The following is a 25039-nucleotide window of genomic DNA, read 5'->3' as shown; positions in this document are numbered from 1 at the left end:
CTTCAATGGGAGGGAAAGCAAAATATTCTTACAAAATTTATTTGGAATTCTTTGAAAAAGTGAGGTACTCCGAATAACAAAAGGGAGCCAGTGGATGTACTGAGATTTTCAGGAGGCATTTGATAACGCACCACATCAAAGCATATTGTGGAATTGAAAGCTGTTCTGGATGTGAGTTTGCTCGCTGAGCTGGAAGGTTAGTTTTCAGACGTTTTGTCACCATTCTAGGTAACGTCATCAGTGAGCCTCCGACGAAGCGCTGGTGTTATGTCCCGCTTTCTATTTATTCCAACCGGAACTCCATCAACACAAACATTGATTTGGAGCCGATCTACCATCCCCTGAGAAAAAGAACAAGAAATGACATCACCAATGCAGGAAATGACATCAACCCAAGTAAACCTAACCAGATAAATAGAAAGTGGGACATAACACCATCGCTTCGTCGGAGGCTCACTGATGTTACCTAGAATGGTGACGAAACGTCTGAAAACTAACCTTCCAGCTCAGCGAGCAAACTGTCATCCAGAACCTCAACCTGAGCTGCAAATCTTCTCAAACTCGCTATTGAAAGCTGTGTCAAGGGTAACACATCATTGTGGGTTGGTGAGCTAACAGGAGAAAGCAGGCATAATTGGGTGACTTTCTGGTTGGCAAGATGTAACAAGTGGTGTGTCACGGGATTAACTGCTAGTGCTTTGTCTTTTGTACAATTTATTTATGTGGATGAGGAGATTGAAAGAACGGTTGCTGCATTTAATGAAGACGCACACAGTTAAGGGAAGTAAGTTGTGAAGAAGCCATAAGAAACTATAGCCATGAAGAAATGCAGTCTCTAGTCTCTTTCATTTATCACAATTCAATATTTAAATGTTTTATTCAATTATCAATATGTCAGTCATTTACCTTGCCTACATTTAGGTTCAGAATTTAAAAAATCAACTAGGTTTCTGTTTAAAATCATTTTATTAAGCAAGATGTTTTTGGCAAATATGCAAAGTTGATTAGAAGTTCAAATATTGAAGTCACCAAATTCAGGTGCACACCGACACACTACATAAAGGAAAAATAAAGAAACTTGCTCTGTGTGGGGAGGGGGGCTGGTTTGAAAGGGGGGGGTGGTTTGCAGAGGTGGTGGTGGGTCAGGGGGAATAAAGTTTTTAAGCCAAATACTTGTTAACTCTTTTAGGGAACAGGATTAGATATAAAATGTTCTGGTTGGCTTTCAGTCTGGTGTCCAGGTGCACACGTTACTTGGCATTCACAATTATGATTAGGATCTTTACAGAAGCAGTTCATTCACATGTCCAGGGGAAATCATGGACGAGCTTCTCAGGAAGAAAGCTGTTTCTTCTCAGTGGCCTACCAGGATTCTGAAGAGGGTCCCAGGAAGGTGGCAAAGGTTGAGTTTGATATCTTATCTCTCCATAGGATACACCTTAACTGAACACCCAAGTAATACCAAAATAGCAATAAATCCTGACAGTCATGATTTCTAACATAACTGAAGACATGACTTCAGCAAACGAGTGCAAATGATTAACTTAAGACCCTTGACTTTCAGCAGTATCTTTTTGTTTAAGATAAGTGGGTGGACAAATTTAGCAAATGGACTTGAAATTGTCCACTTTGCCAGGAAGAATAAAAAATAAGCAGATTATCTTAATGGTGAGAGACTGCAGAACTGAGCAATGCAGATGGATCTGGATGTCCTAGTATGTGAATAACCAAAGCTAAGTATGCAGATACAGGTAATTAGTAAAGTTAATAGAATGTTGTCACTTATTGTGAGGGGAATTGAATACAAAGGTAGGGAGGTTAGCTTCAGATATATAGGGCATTGGTGAGACTATATTTGGAGTATTTTGCACAGTATTGGTCACCTTTTTAAGAAAAGATGTGGATATGTTGGAAACATTTTGGAGAGGAATTACCAAGCTAATTTCTGAAAATGGATTCTGCTTCAGGAAGGACTGACCATGCTAGACTTAAATTGACTGGAGTTTAAAGTCCAAGAGGTGACTTGATTGAATCCTGCAGAGTCTTGACAGGTTACATGTGGAAAGGATGTTTTCCGTTGTGGGTAAACTTAGAACTAGAGATCACTTTCAAAAGGAGTCATTATTCAAGGCAGAGACAAAGGTAAATTATGTTGAGGGTTGTAAGATTTTGGAACTCTCAAAAGGTAGCAGAAGCAGAGACCTTGAATATTTCTAAGGCACAGATAGATTCTTGATAAGCAGAGGGTATGAGGTTATCAGGGGTAGGTGAGAATATGGAGTCATAAGATCAAATATTGAATGATGAAGCAGGCTGTGAGCGGCTAAGCCTACTGCTTCTAATTAGAATGTTTACACGTCTGTTGTAAAAAGTTTTTGCTGACAGCTGGCCCATTTGTGTTGTAGTGGTTTCTTTCAGGAAGAGGGAATTTAATGTAAGGCACCCAAAGCTGCTTCATAGGTGCATTATCAGGCAATATTTCACACTGAACCACAATGTTTAGATGATTATAAAAGCTTGATAGGTTTTTATGGTAGGTATTAAAGGAGGACAAGTGGAGAGATTTTGGGAAAGGTGATTATGAGCGGTCTTCAAACTGCAATTCATGTCGTGCAAATACATACACAGTCTTGTGAAGAGAAGGGAGTTCCAGGAATTCGATTCAACAACAGTGGTAATTATTGTTCCAAGTCAGGATGGTATGCTTTGAACTTGAAGATGGTATACCCTTTGAATCTGCTACCCTTGTCCCCTCAGGTTTGAGGCCACTAGATTGGTGCTTTCAAAGGAGTCTGGATGAGTTCTTGCAGTCCATCCAGAGATGGCACTATTGTTATTGTCAGAGATGGTGAATGTTGAAGGTATTAGGTTGCCAAGCAAGTAGGCTGCTTTGTTCCCAAATAGTGTTCAGCTTCTGCGATAACAAGGTGTAGGGCTTGATGAACACAGCAGAGGAGCAGGAAGGATGATGTTTTGGGCCTAGACCCTCCTTCAGACATTTCTGAAGAAGGATCTGGCCCAAAACATCAGCCTTTCTGCTCCTTTGCTGCTTGACCTGCCATGTTCATCCAGCTCTACGTCTTATCTCAGATTCTCCAGCATCTGCAGTTCCTACTGTGTGTTCAGCGTGTGTTTTCTTCAAGTTGCAGTCATCAAGGCAATGAGGACTATTCCTTCATGATGCTCAAGAGGCCAGCGCTAGAGCAATGCTGATCTGGGAGTTTTGGGGCCAGAGACAGTTGGAAAGATGGGGAGAGCTGAGCTATGGAAGCATTTGAAAATGAGAGTGATGATATTAAGATGGTGATCTTTTTAGAGAGAACATATATTAGAACAGGATTCTGTGTTCTCCATGCTGTAACAAAGCCAACAAAAGCTGGAGAAACAAAAATTGAAGATGAGCAATAGCATTTTTTTGCCAGTGACTGATAATATTAAAACTATAGGAATGTGGATTGGCAAACAAGACCAGATTGCAAAGGTGCAACACACTAAGCTATGCCAAGGCAGAAGGAAAGGCTGGTTGTGGAGGTGGATTTAATGTTTATAAAGCTTTGCACTCAAGATGCTATTAACAGCAACTCTGATCAAATGTGTAATGGTTAATATCAATGTTATCACCCTTTGACTGAAATAATCAACTGCTGTTTTAAATGTGGATTTTTAAGTAGTGGGCACTGTATCTCTAATCTACAATAACTGGTGAAACATATTTTTAGTGCTTTATAAAAATTACATTCTAGCCTCTAATTTCCTGCCAGACAGTCTTTGTCAAATTATTATAATTATGAAAGCTTCATTAAGGCACTTCATTGTAAACATTCAGTAGATGTATTAATCTGATTAGGGAAATGCAAGGACACAGTTAACATTCTTTTTCACTGGTCAAAATCTGCTTTTTAAACACAAGTATCTATTAATAAATTATGTTGCATCTTTTTAAGTTAAGATATCCAAATGTACTTGGCAGGAGCTTAAAAATAATTGCTCCTCAGTGGGTTGGAAGGTGGAGATGTTGAGGCAGGCAAACAAAAAAACTTGGTCCAGTCTAGCAGCATCTTAGGAGCATAAAAGCTGACTTCTCAGGTCCAGACCCTTTTCTGATGAAGGGTCTAGGCCTGAAACGTCAACTTTTTTGCTCCTAAGATGCTGCTTGGCCTGCTGTGTTCATCCAGCTCCACACCTTGTTACGTCCAGATTCTCCAGCATCTGCAGTTCCCATAATCTCTTGGTCAGGTCTGTTATAAGGAAGGTATTAAGGGATGACAGTGTTCAAGATTTAGGGATAAAAAATTTTCTTCGTGTTCTCATCTGAAGGCAAGTCCAACACCTTTTGAATCCATAATCACCTCTACAGCTAGGGTGAGGACACAAGGCCCAGCCAGAACACAATAGAACTCATACTGTTGCATCACCATGAGACCGTTCTGGCCATCTAGGCATTTGGAATGATGAAGTCCAAAATTAAAGGGCATAGGTTATCCTTCACGTTCTCTTTATATTTTTCTCCTCTGACCGTAAACCTTTGTGCAGAGGGTGGTGTATGGAATGAGTAGCTGGAAGAAATGGTAGAGGTAGGTACAACTACATCACGCAAAAGGCACGAACAGGGAGTGTTTAGAGCGATATGGGTCAAATACTGGCAAGTGGGACTAAGTCAGGTTGAGATATTTGGTCACTACAGACAAGTTGGAGTGAAGGGTCTGTTTCCGTTCTGTATGACGCTTAATCAGAAAGATAGCAACATTGGAAAGTCGGGTAGGTGGTCCGCAAATCCTAGCCCACGTCGACTGATAGCTGGGCGTCTTGACTCCACTCTGCCCATGTAGTCCCTTGGAAGGGGCCGACGAGGAGTGAAGTATCTTCAAACTTAGGAAATAGTAATTTAACTGTGTTGATTGATTGGAATGGTATCCTGCATCCTTACGGCGACTCATTCGCCTTGCATCTCCTTCCAATCTTTCCTGCATCTTTCCATAATCTAATTCGCTGAGAGAGGCTGACACCATCGCTTCAATGTTGCTCTGAATGTGGGAGGCGAAGTTGGGAGATTGCACTGGGCGGGCGCTCCTGCTGTTCCAGGACCGGGAGGGATGGCGCTGTTCATCGATGCATACACATTCAAACTGGAAATGTGAGGCTCACGTCTCCAGGCAGCTGGGGGATATGGCGACCCGGAGCCTGGTTTATTCCTCGTCTTCCTCCTCCTGCCGCACTCTCTGAAACACCTGAAGTGTCTCTGCCTCCCCTCCGCTCGCCGGCTGGGAGCAGACCCTCTCCTCCCCGTCGGTCTCGTATTTCCCACCTCTCCGACAACCCAGGAGCGTCTCCTAGTCCTGGGGGTGGGGAGGGGTGGGAGAGGATAGAGGGAAGAAGGAGGGAAAAAAAGCCCGAGGAAAGGATCGCAGTCGCCGAGGTGAGAGGTTGGGTTTGATCCATTGGGGAAGGGAGCAGGAATGAGCTACGCTCCAGGGGGTAGGGACTTGTTGGTTGGGGGTGGGGGTGTCGCTGGAAGCTGATCCTGGGTTCATGGGGGAAGAGGGTTAAGTGGGGTCGGAGTTACCTGAGGCTGCAGGAGATTCAATGTTGCACTCCCGGCATCTACAGCAAATCTCGCAACAATCCTTTTTGTTTCGGCCCTGGCTACAGCAAGCTGTGTCATCGAGCAGAACAAGAGGGGAGGGGAAATTCCCCCACCTCGCTTTCTAGTTCTTTTTTTGAAAAAGGGTTGTGTGTGTAACGCAAAAGTTTTTTATCGGTTTTACATTTTAAACGTAAAGATTCTTTCTCTTTTCCAGCCCCCTCACCCTTGCAGTTTTCTGGTTAAACATTTCCTTCTCTTCAGGATCAAGTTCCACTGTAAAATGAGGTGGATTGATTATTCCTCCGAATATCCTCAGGGTTAAAGGCAATTTTTTTTTGTTCGGCTCCTGTTGTGATACTATGGTCAGTTTCCAGTGTCACGGGGTGGCGAGGGGGAGGTCAGAAGAAATGGACAATACGTTTGCCGTCTTTCCTTCTGAAGTGTTTGGTGGGGGGGGGGGGGGGGAAGCAAAACAAAAACTCGCTCTGAACTGTGTTCAAACCGACTCGGAGAAACCAGATCAGATCTCATGGGGAAGATAGGCCAGGGAGGTATGAATTATAAGGAGTCATCTCTGGCAGGTTCTCTAAAGCTATCAGTCCTTTTTTTAAAAAAAATGTGCATTGATATAGCGCCTTTCATTGCCGCAGGAAGGCCCGAAGCTCCCTCCAGCCAATGATGTGCTTTTGGAAGTGGAGTCACTGTTGCAATATCTGAAAACAGTGCAAACACTCATTAATAGCCAAGAGATAATTCACCTAATTGCTTATTGTCCTTTGTGTGTGTGTGTGAGAGAGAGAGAGAGATAATGGCTCAGGGCATTGCCAAGAACCAGGACAGTGTCTCAGGTGACGCAAATCAGAGTGACCATCCTGGGTTTGAGATTTGGACTGCCCCATGAGATGGGATGGGTGTGCCCCAAGTCCCATATCCCCCTTGGGATGGTTCTGGAAACAACTCCCCTGTGGTCTCTTAAGTTCACCTGAGAGAAGTTCATCAGACTGCAGCATCTCTGACAGCAGCAGCCTGGATTTTATTGTCCTGAAATCTCTGGAATAGGACTTGAGCTCCCAGCATTTTTAATTTGGATGGGAGTGCTACATGTTGACCCAGAGCTGTTCACTCGTGTGTTTGGACAGATGGCAGTTTCTGCCTGGCAACATGTCCTGAGTGGCAAATAATTACAGATACCAGTTTGCATACTAAGGCGCATGAACCAAAATCCTACTAAAAATCAGTTGCCAATTTTTAAGTGCATTTAATGGTTCCTCCCTGAACGATGTAATTATTGTTTTGTTGGCTTTCTGTTGAAATTCTGATAGAAATTGAATGTAAATAATCCTACCTAATTCTTAATGTTGCAGTACATATGTTGCTTCACCTCATCTTTTGAAATAATGGATTTGGAGCCTTATGTTGCTCGGTTATTAAAGTAATTGAGTCTTATATTACATACGTAAAGTTGTTTCACTGTAAAACACGTTTTCCCAAAGTCTGCATGGTGCTCTTGAAAGATTGCTAAATAAAATTACAACTGGCAGTTTAAATTTCACAGAATACCTTCCAAACCAAATGGTATCTTCAGAGTTCCCAATTCCAGTTGTGCACCTGGAATTTGGCAGTTGCTTCTGAATGTTAGCAGTACATCCAGCATCCATCCTCCTTTGTAGTTATTTATTCTTGTTCATAAGAGATTGAAGAAGTATAAAGCTAATCTCAGCTCAATCAAAATCATTGTGACAGTCATGTTTGTCACTCCTTGATCCTTGACATATTCTGACTTCTGGTCTGGTCACCTCTCACTTTTTTAAAACCATCATCCTTGTTTTCAAAACCTGTTATGGCCTTTCCCCTCCCTATGCTTGCAATTTCCTTAAGCCTTACAACACTTCTGAGATCTCTGTGTTCTGCTGATTTTATTTATGTGCATCCCTGATTTTAAGTACTGTACCACTGGCAGAAACACTAGTTTGAGCATGCTTTGCACTGACCCAACTTCACTTGTCTAATAAAATGCAACTATCAAAGTAATGTCAATGAATTCTAATAAAATTCCAAATCAATTATGGGATTTTACAAGTTAACATAACAAATGAACTTGAGAATGAGGCACTTTATTGACAGACTTTGCTTGTCAGAACCCCAGTAGAGAGCCAACAAAAGTAGACTTGCATTTATATAGCAGCTTTCAAAATATCAGAATCTTTCAAAGTGCTTCCCAGCCAATGAGGTATTTTGAAAGGTAGTCATGATTGTAATGTAGGAAACGCAGAAACCAGTTTACATGCTGCAAGATCCTGCAAACAGCGTTGTGATAATGTCAGATAATATGTCTTTCTGATGTTGCTTGTGGAATTCGTGTTGGCCAGGACACCAAGCAGGCCACCCTTACTGCCTCTTAGAATTCTGTCGCTGAATCATCTTGGATCCACCTGACATCTGGAATTTACTCATAAAATAAAACACAGAACTGTGGCTGTTGCAGATCTGAAACGCACAAAGCAAAATTACTTGAGAAAATCAACAGGCCTGGCAGCTTCTGTTAAGAAAAGACAGTTAATGTTTTGAGTCCAGGGACTCTTCAGACCCCTGAAGGTCCAAACTGTTATCAGTGGAAAGTAAAAGAACACTGAATGCACTTAGGAGAAAATCCTGGAAAAGGAAATATCTCACTTGGCTGATCCACCCCATCCCACACGTATGTAAATTCTAGTGCATCAGATATGCCGTATCTGTCCTTGATTCACTTTGGCCATCGTAGTCTCCTGGAAGAAGTGAAAAAAAAACGACGGATTAAATTCAGATCAATTGTGGGTTGTGTGTTTAACTGAGAAATTCCAATACCCGTCCTTTTGGTAATCGAAGTTGTATCAGTGGAATTAGAAGAGGTTTGGCCCATTTTATTCGGTGAGACCTGAGCATCGCTGGCAAGGTCAGTGATTTTGCTTGTCCCCAGTTGCCCTTGAGAAAGTTGGGGTGAGCTACCTTTCTCGAATTGCTGCAGTCTGAGATGCTGATACACACACGGTTCTGCGACTGACAGGGTTCTGAGATTATGACAACATTGGTGTTTTGGTGCCTGGGTAGCTGGCCAGCTGGTATATCCAGTTTTATTCTTCATTGATTTTCTTTTGGTTGCCATTTGTGGTTTCAGACATGAGTTGGTTGCTTGGCCGCTTTGGAGAGCAGTTCAAATTGTCAGGCAAGGATGGCAGATTTTAAAAACATTTTTATTTGGGTGCCATTAAAACCATCATCCTTGTTTTCAAAACCTGTTATGGCCTTTCCCCTCCCTATGCTTGCAATTTCCTTAAGCCTTACAACACTTCTGAGATCTCTGTGTTCTGCTGATTTTATTTATGTGCATCCCTGATTTTAAGTACTGTACCACTGGCAGAAACACTAGCTCCTATGGGCCAGCATTTATTGCTCACCCCAAGTTGTCCGTAAGAAGGTGGTGGTGAGCTACCTTCTTGAACCGATGCAGCCACTGTGCCATTGGTAGACCCACAATGACTTTAGCTGCGGACCTCCTAGATTTTGACTCTGTGATATTTAAGGAATGGCAATATGATTCTAAGTCAGGATGGTGAGTGGCTTGGTGAGGAACCTTAAGGTGGTGGTGTTCCTGCTGCCCTTGTCCTTCTAGATGGAAGTGGTTGTGAGTTTGGAAGGTGCTGTCTGAGCATCTTCGGTGAATTTCTGCAGTGCATCTTGTAGATATCACACACTGCTGCTACTGCCCATCAGTGGTGGACAAAGTAGATACTTGTGGGCTGCTTTGTCCTGGATGGTGTCAGGCTTCTTGAGTGCTGTTGGGGATGCACTCATCCAGGCATGTGGGGAGTATTCCATCACACTCTTAACTTGTGCCTTGTGGATGATGGGTAAGCTTTAGGGAGTTGGGAAGCGAGTTGGTTGCCACAGTATTCCTAGCCTCTGACCTGCTCTTGTAGCCACTGCATTTATGTGCTGACTCCAGTTGAGTTTTTCGTCAGTTTTAACCTCCAGGATGTGAATATGGTGGATGCACTGATGGTAATGCCATTGAATGCTGAGGGACAGTGGTGAGATGGTCATTGCCTGGCATTTGTATGGTCAAGCCTGGATATTGTCCAAATTTTGTTGCGTTTGAAAATGGACTGCTACAGTATCTGAAGAGTTGCAAATGGTGCTGAACGTGACAAATATTAGCAAACATTCCACTTCTGACCTTATGACGGAGAGAAGGTCATTGATAAAACAGTCGAAGATGGTTGGGCCTAGGAAAGTAGTCTGAGGAGCTCCTGCAGAGATGTCCTGAATCTGAGATGACTGATCTTCAACAACCACAACCATCTTCCTATGTGTCAAGTTATGACTCCAACCAGCGCAGAGTTTGCCCCTAATTCTCATTGATTCTGGTTTTGCTCCTGCTCCTTGATGCCACATTTAGTCAAATGTGGTCTTGATGCTAAAGGCTGTACTCTCACCTCACCTCTGGAATTCAGCTCTTTTCTCCATGCTTGAACTAAGGCTGTAACGAGGTCAGGAGCTGAGTGGCCCTGACTGAACCCAAACTGGGTGTCACTGAGCAGGTTATTGCTGAGTAGGTGCTGTTTGATAGCACTGTTACTGACACCTTCCATCACTTTTCTGATGATCGAGAGTAGCCTAACAGGGTTGCAATTGGCCGGGTTAGATTTTCCCTTTTTTCTTTGTGTGCAAGACATATTTGGGTGACTTCCCATTTTGTTGGCTAATATTGTAGCTGTACTAGAAGTTTGACTAGAGGAGTGGCATGTTCTGGAACACTGGTCTTTAGTACTGTTGCCGGAATGTTTTCAGGGCCTATAGCCATTGAGCCATTGCAGTATCCAGTGTCTCCAACTGTTTATTGATATCACTGGAGTGAATCACATTGGCTGTTGAATCAATTTGCTGCAGAGACCCCTGGTACAGGCCGAGATGGATCATCCACTTGCTACTTGTGGCTGAAGATTACTGCGAATGCTTCAGCCTTATCTTTTCATCTGACATATTGGGCCTTTGAGGAGGGGGGACATTGTGGAGCCTCAACCATAGCGATTTTTAAAAAAAATATCTACCACCATTCACGATTGGATGTGACGGGATTGCAGAGCGTAGATCTGATTCATTTGTTGAGGATCACGTAGCTCCGTCTGTCACTTGCTGCTTGTGCTGTTTGTACACAGGTAGTCCTGACTGGTGGCATCACCTCTCTTTTAGGTACACCTGCTCCTGACATGGCCTCCTGCATTCTCCATTGGACCAGAGTTGATAGTTTGGCTTGACAGTAATGGTTGAATGGGGAAAATGCTGTGCCATGACATTACAGATTATGCTTGGAGTACATTTTCTCCTGTTGATGGCCCACAGCACCTCATGGATGCCCAGCCTTGAGTTACTAGGTCTGTACAAAGTCTGTCCCATTTTCTTCTCTAAAACACAAGAGTGAACTAAATGAGTTTTTAGATCATTTTGGTTGTTTCATGATTACTGTTAGTGAGGCTAAACTTTATTCCACTTACATTAAATTTAATTAATTAACCTTTTTTTTCTCAGCTGCCTGGTGCAGTTGGAACACGTCTTGAGGTCATTGGTCATCACTAGTTCAGCAGCATTGCCATTAGGCAATGGATGTCTGCAAGGCATAAATGCAGTTAAAGCTAAATGAACAAATGAAGGAGCAAGGTATAGAAGCATGTCTTCATGGGATGAAATGAAAGTGGGTAGGAGGAGCAGGATTATGAGATGTATAAATGGTGACCTTAGCAGATGGGGTCAAATGGCTTGTTTCAGTACTATTAATTTTTCAGTGTAACCCCTGAGAACATAGTAAAACTACTCAGATGAAGTAAATGGCCCACATTATAACAGTGTAGTCCTTTCGTAATTTTATAAACCTCAAGCAAGTTGCTCCCAAGTTTAAGGTTCCTGAAATGCAGTGACTAGCCTCTGAGCTGATGTGGATTGCTGTTAACATTTGCATCAATTGTTTGCCACTTCTGGGTATCTCTTGTGCACCACGTAACATTAAAAACATCTCCATATATTGCACAGGGAATATTAGCATCCTACTTTTAATGTTGCCATGACGGCTTTCTCAGCCATCTGAGTTTGTTGCAGTAATAATTACATATTTGTGGATTTATTGCTAAAGATTAATCATTTCTAAAGCACAGATATTTCCCAGAAGTGCAGTAAACCTTCTAATCAGCTAAATCTTACCAATATGCTCTAGGCATTAATCACATTAAGCAGCAATAGTAGAGGGCATTCATTTGAAGTGGGGAATGGCAGACTCAGAAAATGACAACCAGGCAAAAAAAATCATTTACAAGGGTCTCAACGATGTTCATTATCTGTGAAGCTGCTACTATCAAAACCCTGATTTCAGATTATTACCACAGTTTTTAAGGAAATATTTCTCAGGGGAAATCTATGATTTTATTGCTTTTGAGCCTATTGTTTCACTCTTCATGTCAGTTTGTGCTATTGTATGAAATTGAGCTATTTGATCAAGTTGATGGCTGGTTTGAGCACTTCATGTTGTGTTGGTTCATCTCCACAATTAAGGACTTCAGAAACAAAGGTAAAAATATATTTCTCTACCCTTGTGCTTGGTTCCAATTACTGAAAGACCTTAGATGTCATTCTGCTTTAAAGGTGTAATAAAGTGTACCACTGAGGGAATGCTGCACCGTCAAAGTGTTCTCTTTTAGATGAGATGTTAAACCAAGACTTCCTTTGCGCACTAATGCGACCGTAGAAGATCTCAGGTTGCAATTTCAAGGAAGAGCTGCAGAGATATCCCCAGTGTAAAATACGTAATAAGGGGGAGAGGAAAAACATATTGAGTGAAATGTTGGCTCACTTTCTGCTTTCACAGTCGGTACCTGTTGGATTTTTCATTCATTCAGGAGATGCTACCTTTGCTGGCTAGGCCATATATTTCCAAGTCACGATGGTGACAGGTTTGGAAGGGAATTTGCAGCTGGTGGTATTCCCATAAATAAGCTACTGTTGTCATTCTAGATGGAAGTGATCACGGGTTTGAACAGAAGCTTGACAACTTTATGCACCTTCTCAATGTTATGCACTGCTGGTATCGTGTGCTTGTGATGAAGGGAGTAAATATTTAAGGATGTTGTGCTAATTAAGTGAGCTGTTTTATCCTGGACGGCGTCAAGCTTCTTGAGTCTTTGGAGCTCGACTCATCCAGGCAAGTGGGGAGTATTCCTTCACACTCCGAATTTGTGCCATGTAGATGGTGGACACGCTTTAGGGAGTCAGGAGGTGAGTTACACGCTGCAAGATTCCGAACCTTTGACCTGCTCTTGTAACCACAGCATTTACGTATGGCTAGCTCAGTTCAATTTTTCTAGGCTATTGATCACTGAGAAGTCTGCAATGATAATGCTGTTCAATGACCAGGGTTGGTGGTTAGATTCTCCCTTGTTGGAGTTGGTCATTGCCTGGAACTTGTAAATTTACTTGCCACTTGCAGGGCAGTGGTATGACTTTGAGCTAGGAGGCCAGTGTTCAAGTCCCACTTGCTATAGAAGTATGCATTAACATAGTCTGCACAGATTGATTGGAAAATACCTTCTCTGGAGAGGTCCTGCACAGATGTCCTGGAGCAGATATGACTGACCTCCAATAAGCCCAATCATCTTCCTTTGTGCCAGGTATGACTCCAACCAGTAAAGAAGTTCTCCCACTGATTAGCATCGACCCTAATTTTGCTAGGGATCCGTGATCCCACTTTCAGTGAAATGCAGCCTTGGTACCAAGTTTTCATCTCTCCTTTGGAGTTCACCTCTTTTATCCATGTTGGAATCAAGGCTGCGATGAGGTCAGGAGCTGAGTAACCCTGGAACCCAAAGTGAATATTAATGAGCAGGCTATTTTGAGTGAGTGCTGCTTGATGAACACTGTTGATGATGCCTTCCATCACTTTACTGATGATCAAGAGAAGACTGATTGGATGGTAATTGGCCGGGTTGGATAAGATTTGCTTTTTGTGTACAGGACGTACCTGGGAGGTTTTCCACGTTTTTCAGCTAGATGCCGATACTGCAGCCGTATGTAACAGCTTGACTAGGGCATTTTCTCGGATGGTGATGGCTAGCACGAGGGGACATAGCTTTAAATTGAGGGGTGATAGATATAGGACAGATGTCAGAGGTAGATACTTTACTCAGAGAGTAGTAAGGGCATGAAATGCCCTGCCTGCAACAGTAGCAGGCTCGCCAACTTTAAGGGCATTTAAATGGTCATTGGATAAACACATGGACGATAATGGAATAGCGTAGGTTAGATGCGCTTCAGATTGGTTTCACGGGCCAGCGCAACATCGAGGGCTGAAGGGCCTGTACTGCACTCTAATGTTCTATGTAAGGCAAGTTCTGGAGGACAAGTCTTCACAATTATTGCTGCAGAGTAGTTGCAGCGTCTTTGGGTGTTTCCCCAACATTTCCAGCATCAGCAATTTTGTGCTTTTGTACTCAAATGACAAATATCCCTCAGCTGATGTTACTTTTTAAAAGCTCTTTTTCAGTTTGGGCAGAAGGGCCTGTTTCCATGCAGTATTGCTCTCGAATCAGATTATCTGGCCATTTATTATATTACCTTTTATGGGATCTTCCTCTGTACAAACGTGTTGCTGTCGCATTTTCTACAAGAAAATAATTATGTCACTTCAAAAACACTTCATTGTTTGTAAAAGTGCTCTGGCATGCACTGAGGCACCACAGAAATGCAAATTCTTTCTTTAGTGTGTGGGTGACTTTATGCTTTGCTCCTACTCAAATTGCTCACCTAAGTCATCATTGGCCCTGATATACAAGGAGTGGCAAACAAGCAAACAACAACAATTTGCATTGATACAGCACCTTTTAAGTGCTAAAAGAATCCAAGACACTTCACAGGACTGTGGTCACACAGAATTTGACACTGAGCCATATCGAGTGTTTGGATAGGTTTAGAGAATATGTTAGCCTGTAATTATGACACAGTGGGATAATAGAAAAATAAAACAAAGATTTTGCGGATGCTGGAGAAACTCAGCAGGGTCTGGCAGCCATCTGAGGGAAGAATCTTCATCAGAACTGTTAGTAGCAGCTAGGAAAGCTTACTAACACTGGTGTATGGGGTTTTGGCAAAGAGGAGAGGTGAGTGGATAGGTGGAGATGGAGCCCAGAGAGAGGGGTACTAAAAGGGGTAGGTAAACATGGAGATAATGGATAGCAGGCCAAGACTGCAGAAAAGCTGAATCATTGATAAGAGCTTATGAGTAGGAGAAAATGAGCTGTGTTGAATGCAACTCATAAAATGCTAATGGGCCTCGGAGTTGGTGAGAATGGGTGACTGTGCTTAAAGCAATCCGTGTCATAATGGAACTGGGTGTTGGAATGGCTAACAAAAAATATATGGAAGAATGGAATCAGACTGTAAAGTTACTGAGTTCAATGTTCAGCCTTAGAGGCTGCAGGATCCCTGAGCAGAAAATGCAGTGTTGTTCTTTGAGTTTGCACTGAGACTTGCTGAAACATTGCAGCAGGCTGGAGACAGACATGTTGGCTTGGGAGGACAGTGATATGTTAGTGGTAGGCAACTAGAAGCTCAGGGTCATTTTTTTGCAGACACATTGTAGGTGTTCTGCAAAGTGTTCACCCAGTCTGCGTTTCGTCTCCCTAATACAGAGGAGACCACATTGTGAACCATGAATATAGCAATACAAAAAATTCGTGAAAGAGAAGGTGTTTTTTTAAGGAGCCGTTAAAGGAAGTGAAAGAGGTGGACAAGTGGTGGGGAGGGAATTCCTGAGTTTAGGGCTCAGGTAACTGAAGTTATGGCTGCTAATGGATCACTTACAATTGGGAAATGCAGAAGAGGTTGGAATTAGTGGAACTCTGCTATCTGTAAGACTTATGATGCTGGTGCAGATTAGAGATATTAGAGGGCAGAGGCCAGGTATGATGATTTTAAAATCTGTGTGCTGCTGAATGGACAGTGGGTTGCCAGTGAAACTTTTAGAATCTGTGCCTTTGAGGGAGAGGAGAGGATAGAGGAAGGAAGTTGATAAAACTCTGCATCTGCAACGCAGTCTTTGGGAGTTTACCAAGGATCGGGCATGGTGCTTCTGCAGGACATCAGGAACCAGGCAGCCATCATGAAATGACTTGATTTCAGCCCAAGGACCATCTCTATGTTGTGCACACAGTCGAGTTAAGAGTTCAAACATCATTGACCCATGATGTTATGAGAACGGTGTATGAAAATTGTTCCTTTCAGAAGAATGTTATATCATCTCAGGGGACTGTGAAAATACACATTGTAGAGTGGAAATAAATCCGATTAAATTTTAAAAATTCATAAGATGTCTGACTGTGCGCTAGACCACAATGTTTGTAATGCAGGACCACAAATAACACCATCTCAAGCATTCCATGTTTGGCAGTCATTTCCACCATACAATAAAGTTACATGTTATTTCAGACTGTGGTGTTTGCTAATTTAAGTCTCACAGGTTGGGCTTTGGGAAAAGAATGCAAGGGGTTTTGGGAAAACATTTTAAAAACTTCACAGTGTCTTGAGATCTAGAATATGTTTTGGGCCACAGAAGCTGAGTTAAAAGTAACCAAAAGGCAGGTGGATAACTATTTGAAAGGGATTGTAAGAATTGATTTGTTTGATAGTATCTCTTGTGCATTTCTAGTTGCCCTGGAGAAGATGGTGGGTGAATCACAATCATGTGCTGGGATTATGGACAGCATGGACTGGTTGGACTGAAGGGCCTCTTTCTGTGCCTTGTGACTGTATGCGCTGTTGTGATCTCTGTGGTCTAAGTGCACCACTTAGGGAGTTCCAGGATTTTGACACAACAAAGATGAACCAGTGGGTGATATATTTCGAAGTGAGGATGATGTGTAACTCTGAGAGCAATCTACTGTTGCCCTTGTCTTAGGCAATAGAGGTCTTGGGTTTAAAAATTGCAGGCACAAGAGACCTGGTGAGTTACTGCAGTGTATCTTTTGGATCGTGTTTTGTGCTGCAGAATCTGCAGGTCTGTAGGTGTTCAGCATCCTGCCTGACAAAATGTGTGAAGCTATAGCAGAATGATTTGTAAAATAACCAAGTGATGCATTAAAGAAATGATTAAATGACATTCAGACACATTAGTCTAGGAATGTGGTTAAAAACCTTGACTAAATGTTCTCAGTAATGTATGTGATGAATCTGAACATCAAACTGGATCCAGTCCATTTCAGGCAGGCAACAATCCATAATACTAAATACTTCCCATAGTTTTGAAGTTGGATGATAAATATCAAACTGGCTTTATATACAGTAATACAAAGAGACCATGGCATACAGATCTAGTATATATTGCTGAGACAACAAGGGTAGAGCTGGATGAACACAGCAGACCAAGCAGTAGCATGGGAGCAGGAAAGCTGACATTTCAGGCTTAGACCCTTCTTTGGAAGTGGGGGAGAGGAAGGGGATTCTGAAATAAATGGGAAGAAAGGGGGAGGTGGATAGAGGGCAGATGAAGGAGAAGATAGGTGGAGAGGAGACAGACAGGTCAAGGAGGCAGTGTTGGAGCCAGTAAAGGAGAGTGTAGGTGGGGAAGCAGGGAGGGGATAGGTTAGTCCAGGGAGGATGGACAGGTCAAGGAGGCGGGATGAGGCTAGCAGATAGGAGATGGGGGTGGGTCTTGAGGTGGGAGGGACGACAGGTTAGGGAAGCGGGAACAAGCTGCTCTGGTTGTGACCAATGTGGACTTCACAAGCTTCAAAATCTCTCCGCCCCTGACCGCATCCCAAAACCTGCCCAGCTTGTACTGGACTCCCTAACCTGTCCTTCCATCTATCCCCTCCTCCCTCCCCTCTGTAATCGCCTGTAGCTCCATACCCCTCCATACATTTGCACTTCTCCAATTCTGACCTCGCACATGCCTGATTTTAATGGTTGGCAGCCATATCTTAAGCTCCTGAGCCCTGAGCTCGGGAATTTGCTCCCTAAAGCTGTCCACTTCTCTACTCCTTTAACACATTCCTTAAGTCCTACCTCTTTGACCAAGCAATTTCTTATGTGATTGATGTCAGATTTTGCTCCTGTGAAGTCCCTTGGGAGACTTTACTTGGAAGCATTTTATAAATGCACGTTATGGACTCCACAAGCTAGACAGGAAATTCAGTGTTTGTTTGCTTCTTGGTTTCTCTCCTGGTGGCACGGAGGTGATGCCCTCTTGGTAACTTTGCCAAGTGAACACTTTGCTCTGTGACTGATCATTTGAGTTTCAGCAGACAACGAGATATCACTGGGGATGGGGGCCGGGTCTAACAACGATGGCTGTTTGATCTTTAAGTACTGTGTATCAACGTATCTTGCCATCTAGAACGTTTTCAGATAGTAATAGTGAAGATATATTTTCTTAACTCTTACCTCCACTATCTGATCTCTGACTCTGGGATGCTGAGGATAAGTTGTATTCCAGCATGTGCTACTTGACTGATATTGCCGAGGAGTTCAGTGGCATGGGGGTGGTGTTACTGGTCGAGTAAACCAGAACTCCCGGTTAACACTCTTGCCGTTTTAACCAGATGGTGCAATTTGAATTCAATAAGTTTGGAATTAAAAACTTACTCTGATAACTTCTATTGTTGGTTGGTCTTAAAAACCCATCTGGTTCACTCGTGCTGCTTAGGGAATGAAACTTACCAACCTTTCTTGTTCTGGTCTACATGTGACTGCCGTCTAAAGTTGCCTCTTGTGCAAATATGTTCAAGTGCAGTTAGGGATGGGCAATTGATGGATCCTCAATCATCAATCTAATGCCTCAGTGTTCCTCCAGCTCCACACTGCGTTATCTCTGACTCCAGCATTTGCCGTTCTTGCTATCTCAACGACATAGACAGGAATTGTGTTGACCTTAATTTTGTTCATTCAGACCGAATAATTTTTCAACCATAAATCTTAACTGTGCGTCCAAGCTTCTGGTCACTTGTGTAAGTACTTCGTTCTGTGTCTCAGTATCAAATTTTGTTTGATGTTGTGAAGCATCTTGGGACATTAAAGACATATAAATTCAGGTTGTTATTTGTGAGATCTCTGTTCTCCTTCTTTAATTCTGACTTCTTTTACATCCCTGATTTTAATCTCTTCGCCATTGGTGGCCATATCTTAAGTTGCCTGGATCCCATGCTGTTTACTTTCCTCCCTAAACCACAGTTCCCCTCCATCTCCTTTCGCATATTCCTAAAAAATGGACTTCTCTGATCAAGTTTTGAGTCACCTGGTCCCAATATTTCCTTTCACTTGGAACTTTTTCCCTCAAAGAGCTGTGAATAGTTGTTGAGTAAGTCAAACACAAGATTGGTGAATTTTTGGACACTTTGAGTCAAGGGATATGGGGATGTCTTACTGCTGTTTTCTTTCTCATCCCCTGGAACACTGGTCATTGGGGAGTTGAGAAAAAGGAACGTGATGGCGGAGATGTTTTTCATTCACTGTAGTTGATTTTGCAGGAGTTTTACCTGAATGATTATAGAGCTGATTTTAGGATGGATGTTGGTATTTGATTGGATGGTCCTCTACTTGAATGGGACAGAGACATTGCTGATGAAATCTCTTTTTCTCTACTGTCCCTGATTTATAGTCCAGCTCTCGTTGTAGTAGAGAGATGTGGTGATACCAATTGCCCTGTACATTGGTACTTTTGTTGTGGAGATTATCTGTTGTCAAATGCTCACCAGCTCAGTTATTGAAAGCTGAGCAGGTCCAGTTGATCTGCACCTGATTTGCAAGCCATTTCCAATCTGTTCAATTCTGCAGACGAGGGCCACGACCTGTTCTTGACTGTTTCTAAAGCAAAACCCATCAAATCAGAAATCAAAGCCGATACTGCTGGAGAAACTCAGTAGTGTCTGTGGAGAGAGAAACAGCGTTAATGTTTTGAGTCCAGCTAGCCTTGAGTTCTGAAGTAGGGTCATACTGGGCTCGATGTTAGCTCTAATTCTGTCCTTGTCGGTGCTGCCAGACCTGCTCAGTTTATCCAGCGCTTAATATTTATTTCAATTTCAGCATCTGCAGTATTTTGCTTTTATTTGACTCTTTATATCAACCCAGATATAGGTTGTTCACCTATTTGGGCTTTTGTGTCTGTTGAAGGGGAGACTGTAAAGTGTGTTCATCATTTCCCAAACTTCAGACTAGGAGGCAGTCTCCTACAAACTACAAAATGGCAAAGCATGTTTGAGGGGCTGTATGGTTTACACCACCTCATGTTTATGTTCTTTATATAGGCCTAGGTGTTTGGTAATGCTCCCCCACTAGGTGCCTTGGGATACCTTACCAAGCTAAGTATATAAATGTAAGTTGCTGCTTTTATACTTAGCATGAGTTGAGGGTTTGAGAAAAGTGGAGACTTTGATATTTAACGTCAGCAGGAACACCGTCTGTTAATAGCCTGACATTTTTTTTTGAAGTGTTCACTTTTTTTTTGCTGCTCACCTATTCTGTAATCCAGTTCCATGGAACGTCGCCTCAGCAGAGGGCCCTACAATGTCCTTTGGCCACTCTGAAAATGAATGATAGTCACAAACAAGCTGTTTACCTCCCAGCAAAGGTTCAAGAGGGTAGTGATCAGGGCCAGAGAACTTGCTATCACACAGACTGAGCTCAGCCTTGGCGCTTAACAAGCTTCAAATCAGAACATTGAAAAGCGTTTACTGTTGCGCCATAACACTATCATTCACTAATCTATATTGGGTCCATTGCTAGTTCCTCCTTAATCACTAACTGTAACTGTTGAAGAACTAATTAAAAATGGATGCGTTGACAATCCTATTTCAGTGTAAACTAGTGGAATGTTTGTTATTTATTGCACTTAGCTGATCATAAACACATTATGTGTCAAAGTTTTTATTACCAGACATCTTTGACCAGTTTCATTTTGAGTACAAAAAACTCCATAAATTTCAGTGAATGTTGTAGACTTTGGGAGGCTGTGGTTTAATGCAGCTTAGAGTAACCAGGAGGTAAATTGGTGTGGCGGGGGTGGGAGCGGTGGCGTGAAGGGATAGGGTGGCGAAGCTTGTCTTCATCTGAGTGCTTGGATTGTTAAAACGAGTTTCCAATCTCTGGCAACTTGCATTCCTCTCAAACAAATGTATACATTTGTAGTAACTTAAATCAGTCAATACACACCCCATGCCTTTGTTCATTTAAAGAAAGCCTTACCATGATAAAAATATGAAATTCCTCCAAAAAAGATTATAAAAATACTTAAAACCCACTAACAAACTTAAAATCTACAACAAAAAAAAAGCATACCTGCAACACATCAGATGATGATGCCAGTTTCTAACTAATGATCCTTTGGTCTTAATGCTCAGTTCATGCCCCACTTCGCTTGGAAGAGCACCCTTGGTAGCTTAGAAGAGGCTTCCAATAAATGGTTGTGACCCCAATCATCTCCTCCGCGCTCCCCCCCCCCCCCCCACCATACTGCATGTAACATCAGTATGGCCCCGTCCCAAAGTTGTGGCATTGCTAGAAGTTGGCGCACGTGAAAAAGTGACATAAAGGCCTGGACTACACACACACACACGCAAGTATTTAGCAGTTTTCAATTCTTGACCGTTAAAGCAGGTGAAGTTATTTTGAAACATAATCGCTGCTGTATTGTAGGGAACATGGGATTTAATGCACGAGTGCTCCCACATACAGCACAATGAGATTGCAGCCAGACTATCTGCCTTTTCATGTAAGGTTGGTGTTGGTGATAAATATTGGCCTGAGACTGGGGAGAACATCACTAGTCATCCTTAACTTGGTGTCGCGGGATCTTTTACATGCCCCTGATTGAAACAGATGTTTCACTGTGTTAAAGATGCTATTAAAATGCAAGTTGTCATTCTCAATCAGAGGTTAATTTATTGCTTTATCATCACATTTAAATCTGCACAGCCTTTCATAGCAGTGTTTCTTTTAATTGGTACCTGATTAGCTCTTCATGATGTGTGCTGTGATAGTTTGCCTTTCAGATTGATAATGTTCCTTTATGATTGGATAGTCAAAAGTTCATGTCCTAGAAATCTATCCCCGTCACAGAGCCATTGTTGTCATGTTGATTGAAGGATCCCTTTTTCAAGTGGATTGATAATGTTTGTTTGGTGCAAGATATCATTTTAAATACTCAACATGTGGCCTAACTTTAGACTAGTCCATGGACCTCAATCAGCTTCAATATTACTGTTTTGATATTTTCTGAACATTTTTGTTCTTGTGGATAAACTTTATTCATTTTTCTTTGACGCAGCTCATGACTATGGAGAAGATTTTATAGAGAAAAACAAAATCAAGAAATAAGTCCCAGACTTTTCATTGGTTCATTGAGATGTTTGACACTGATTGGGAGATGGGTGGCATCTTGGTAACCAACAATCTAGAGAGACCAAGACCATTTCAAGGATGTGTTCAAATTCCACTGTGACAGATACTGAAATTTTATATTTCAGATTTCTTAATTCAAAAACTAGTATCAACGATGGTGGCCAGGACAACCATTGTCAATTGTTGTAGAAACCCATCGAGGGTATGTTAGGGAAGGGAAGTGTGCCATTCTCACCTGATCTGACTCACACGTGACTCCACACCCATAGTAATGCCATTAACACTTAACAGCTCTTTGAAATTGTCTATCAAGCCACATTAACCAGGGCAGCTGGGGGTACAGAACAAGTGCTGGCCTTGTGAGCCATGCCTAAAACCTCAGGAAGAACGTAAAAATTAGCAACATGCTTTGAAATATTTCGAATATTTCCCCATGTCTGCAGGGCCAGTGGGAACTGGACAGGAGCAATCAGAGTAATAATTTGCTGCAGGCTTCGCTGTGAGTTTTTAGCAATAATCCACAGGTGCTATGATTGTGATATTGTTGTAGGACAGGTGAAAACAAGGTACAACGGATAGAGAGCTAACATCAAACTAAGCCAGTTTATTCTGGTATATACATATTCACCAATGGCCTTTTAAGAGGTTGCTGTTACTGAATGAGTTACAGTGTGTTCAAAATTCTGTGCACCTTGTTTACATCTCTTGTTTTTCCATTTATTTAACAACGAGTTTCTGTTGCCAAGAGAATACCTGCTTTCTTAACCCTTGACCTCCAATTGAATTTTCTCCTTCTTCAGGTCTGTCTGTCCGGTTCCAAGTCAGATCTGTAGAGGTTTCAAGCACATCCTGCGTTGAAGTATCTATTGTGTATCCCAATTATCCAATTCATCAGATCAATGTGTATCTTCTGTCACAATCTATGGCCATGCCTGCAAATGTGCCAGTAGGTTTATTTTACAACTCGGCAGACTGTACACAGTTTCACTGTGTCTTCAAAGTTTTTATTTAACCCTGGACACCAGCGAGAACTTCACACTGAACTGTTTGTCAACTACCACACAAGTGTTGATCCGTACCTTTCTGGAATTACCACTCACCATATATGTGACGTTTACCCATTGGTAGTTCATTCTGATGGAGATCATCAAACATAGAACAGTATAGCACAGTACAGTCCCTTCGGCCCACACTGTTGTGCCAAACTTCTACTCTAATCCTAAGGTTGATCTAACCTCCTTATACTATCAACCATATGCCTATCTAGTAGCTGCTTAAATGCCCCGAATGAGGCCGACTCCACTACCCTCTCCAGCAATGCATTCCACACCCCAACCACTCTCTGAGTAAAGAACCTACCTCTGACAACTCCCCTATATCTACCTCCACTCACTTGAAAACTATGTCCCCTGGTAATAGCTACCTCCAACCTAGGAACAAGTCTCTGGCTGTCCACTCTATCTATACCTCTGATCATTTTGTACACCTCTATCAAGTCACCTCTCATCCTTTGTTGTTCTAAAGAGAAAAGAAAAATGGTCTGATTTAAAATTCAGTCTGTGTTGGTCCCCTATTTATGGTGTTTTCAACCGTCCTAATTCCAGCTCCCTGTGAGTTGTTTCGATGATGTGGTCAAGTGTGACTGGCAACTCATCTGCATAGGAAAACAAAAATACATCTTTCCTGCTGGATCCTGCATTCACATGTGGCTGGTAACCTTCACGTTGCTTTGCATTGGAATAGGGAGGGTTTAGAGGGCTGTGGCAGCACCATAGCCTAGTGGTTAGCACTGCTCTGTCACAGCGCCAGAGACGCAGGCTCAATTTCAGCCTCAGATGGCTGTCTGGGTGGAGTTTCTCCCCGATGTGTCTGTGTGGGTTTCCTCTGGTGCTTCAGTTTCTTCCCACAGTCCAAAGACGTGAAAGTTAGGTGGATTGGCCGTGCTAAACTGCCCGTAGTGTCCAGGGATCTGTTGTTAGGTGGATTAGCCCTGGGGAATGCAGGGTTACAGGGATGGCAGTGGGTCTGGGAGGATTGCCCTTCCAGGGGTTGATTTGGACTTGTTGGGCCGAATGGCCTGCTTCCATACATTAGAGCTTCTGAGACAAATGCTGGCAAATGGGACTAGATTGATTTAGGATAACTAGTTGGCATGGACGAGTTAGACCGAAGGGTGTGTTATCATGCTGTGCAGCCCTATGACTCTGAGTATCTGTACTTAATGTCATCATTATAAACAGCCCATCTCTGTAAATCTTTTCAGGCTGTAGTTGACGTGGATACTGGAGCCTTTGGATTCAAAATTAGTTGCCAGTGCCTTATGATCAGTTCCAGTTGTGTAACTGTGACAGGTATTTATGAAATCATTTTATTCCAAAAGTCACAAATAAGAGTCATGGAAATATATAGCACAGAAAGAGACTCTTCAGTCCAACTTATCCATGCCGACCAGATATCCTAAAAAAATCTAGTCCCATTTGCCAGCATTTCACCAATTTAGGTTTATATTGCCCTTCCTATTCATATACCCATCCAGATGCCTTTTAAATGTTGTAATTGTACCAGCCTCCACCACATCCTCTGGCAGCTCATTCCATACATGTACCACCCTCTGTGTGGGGAAAAAAATGCCACTCAGGGTCCCACTTAAATCTTTCCCCTCTCATCTTAAACCTATGTCGCCCAGTCTTTGTTTCCCCCATACCAGCTAAATAAACAAGGTCTTTTAACCTTATCCATGTCCCTGATGATTTTATAAGCTTCCATAAAGTGGTATGGCAACTTTTCTGTCTGAGACTGTAAAAAACTACAGAAAGTTGTGTGGACAGCCCAGCCCATTACAGAAGTTAACCTCCCATGCATGGACTTCATTTATGCTTCTTGTTGCCAAGGTAAGGCTATCAGCATCATCATAGAACCTTCCCACCCTGGTTATAATCTCTTCCAACTTCTTCCATCAGACAGATGATATAGAAGCTTGAATACACACGCCAACAGATTCAAGAACAGCTTCTTCCCTGCTGTTATTAGACTGCTGATTGGACCTCT

At 42.5% G+C, this 25039-nt stretch overlaps 1 protein-coding gene across 1 annotated transcript in view; it reads left to right on the top strand.

The window, feature by feature from the left end:
• The first annotated feature begins 5050 nt into the window (after window positions 1–5050).
• Window positions 5051–25039, top strand: part of LOC125453044 (FERM, ARHGEF and pleckstrin domain-containing protein 1) — a 262857-nt gene continuing 242868 nt past the window's right edge. The window contains exon 1 of the mRNA XM_048532094.2: window positions 5051–5416. The gene's annotated coding sequence lies outside the window, so the exon portion shown is untranslated. The remainder of the gene's footprint in view (window positions 5417–25039) is intronic.

The sequence above is a fragment of the Stegostoma tigrinum genome, chromosome 6 (assembly GCF_030684315.1).
Source record: "Stegostoma tigrinum isolate sSteTig4 chromosome 6, sSteTig4.hap1, whole genome shotgun sequence".
NCBI classification, from domain to species: Eukaryota; Metazoa; Chordata; class Chondrichthyes; order Orectolobiformes; family Stegostomatidae; genus Stegostoma; species Stegostoma tigrinum.
This window is presented reverse-complemented; position numbering and strand designations above follow the sequence as displayed.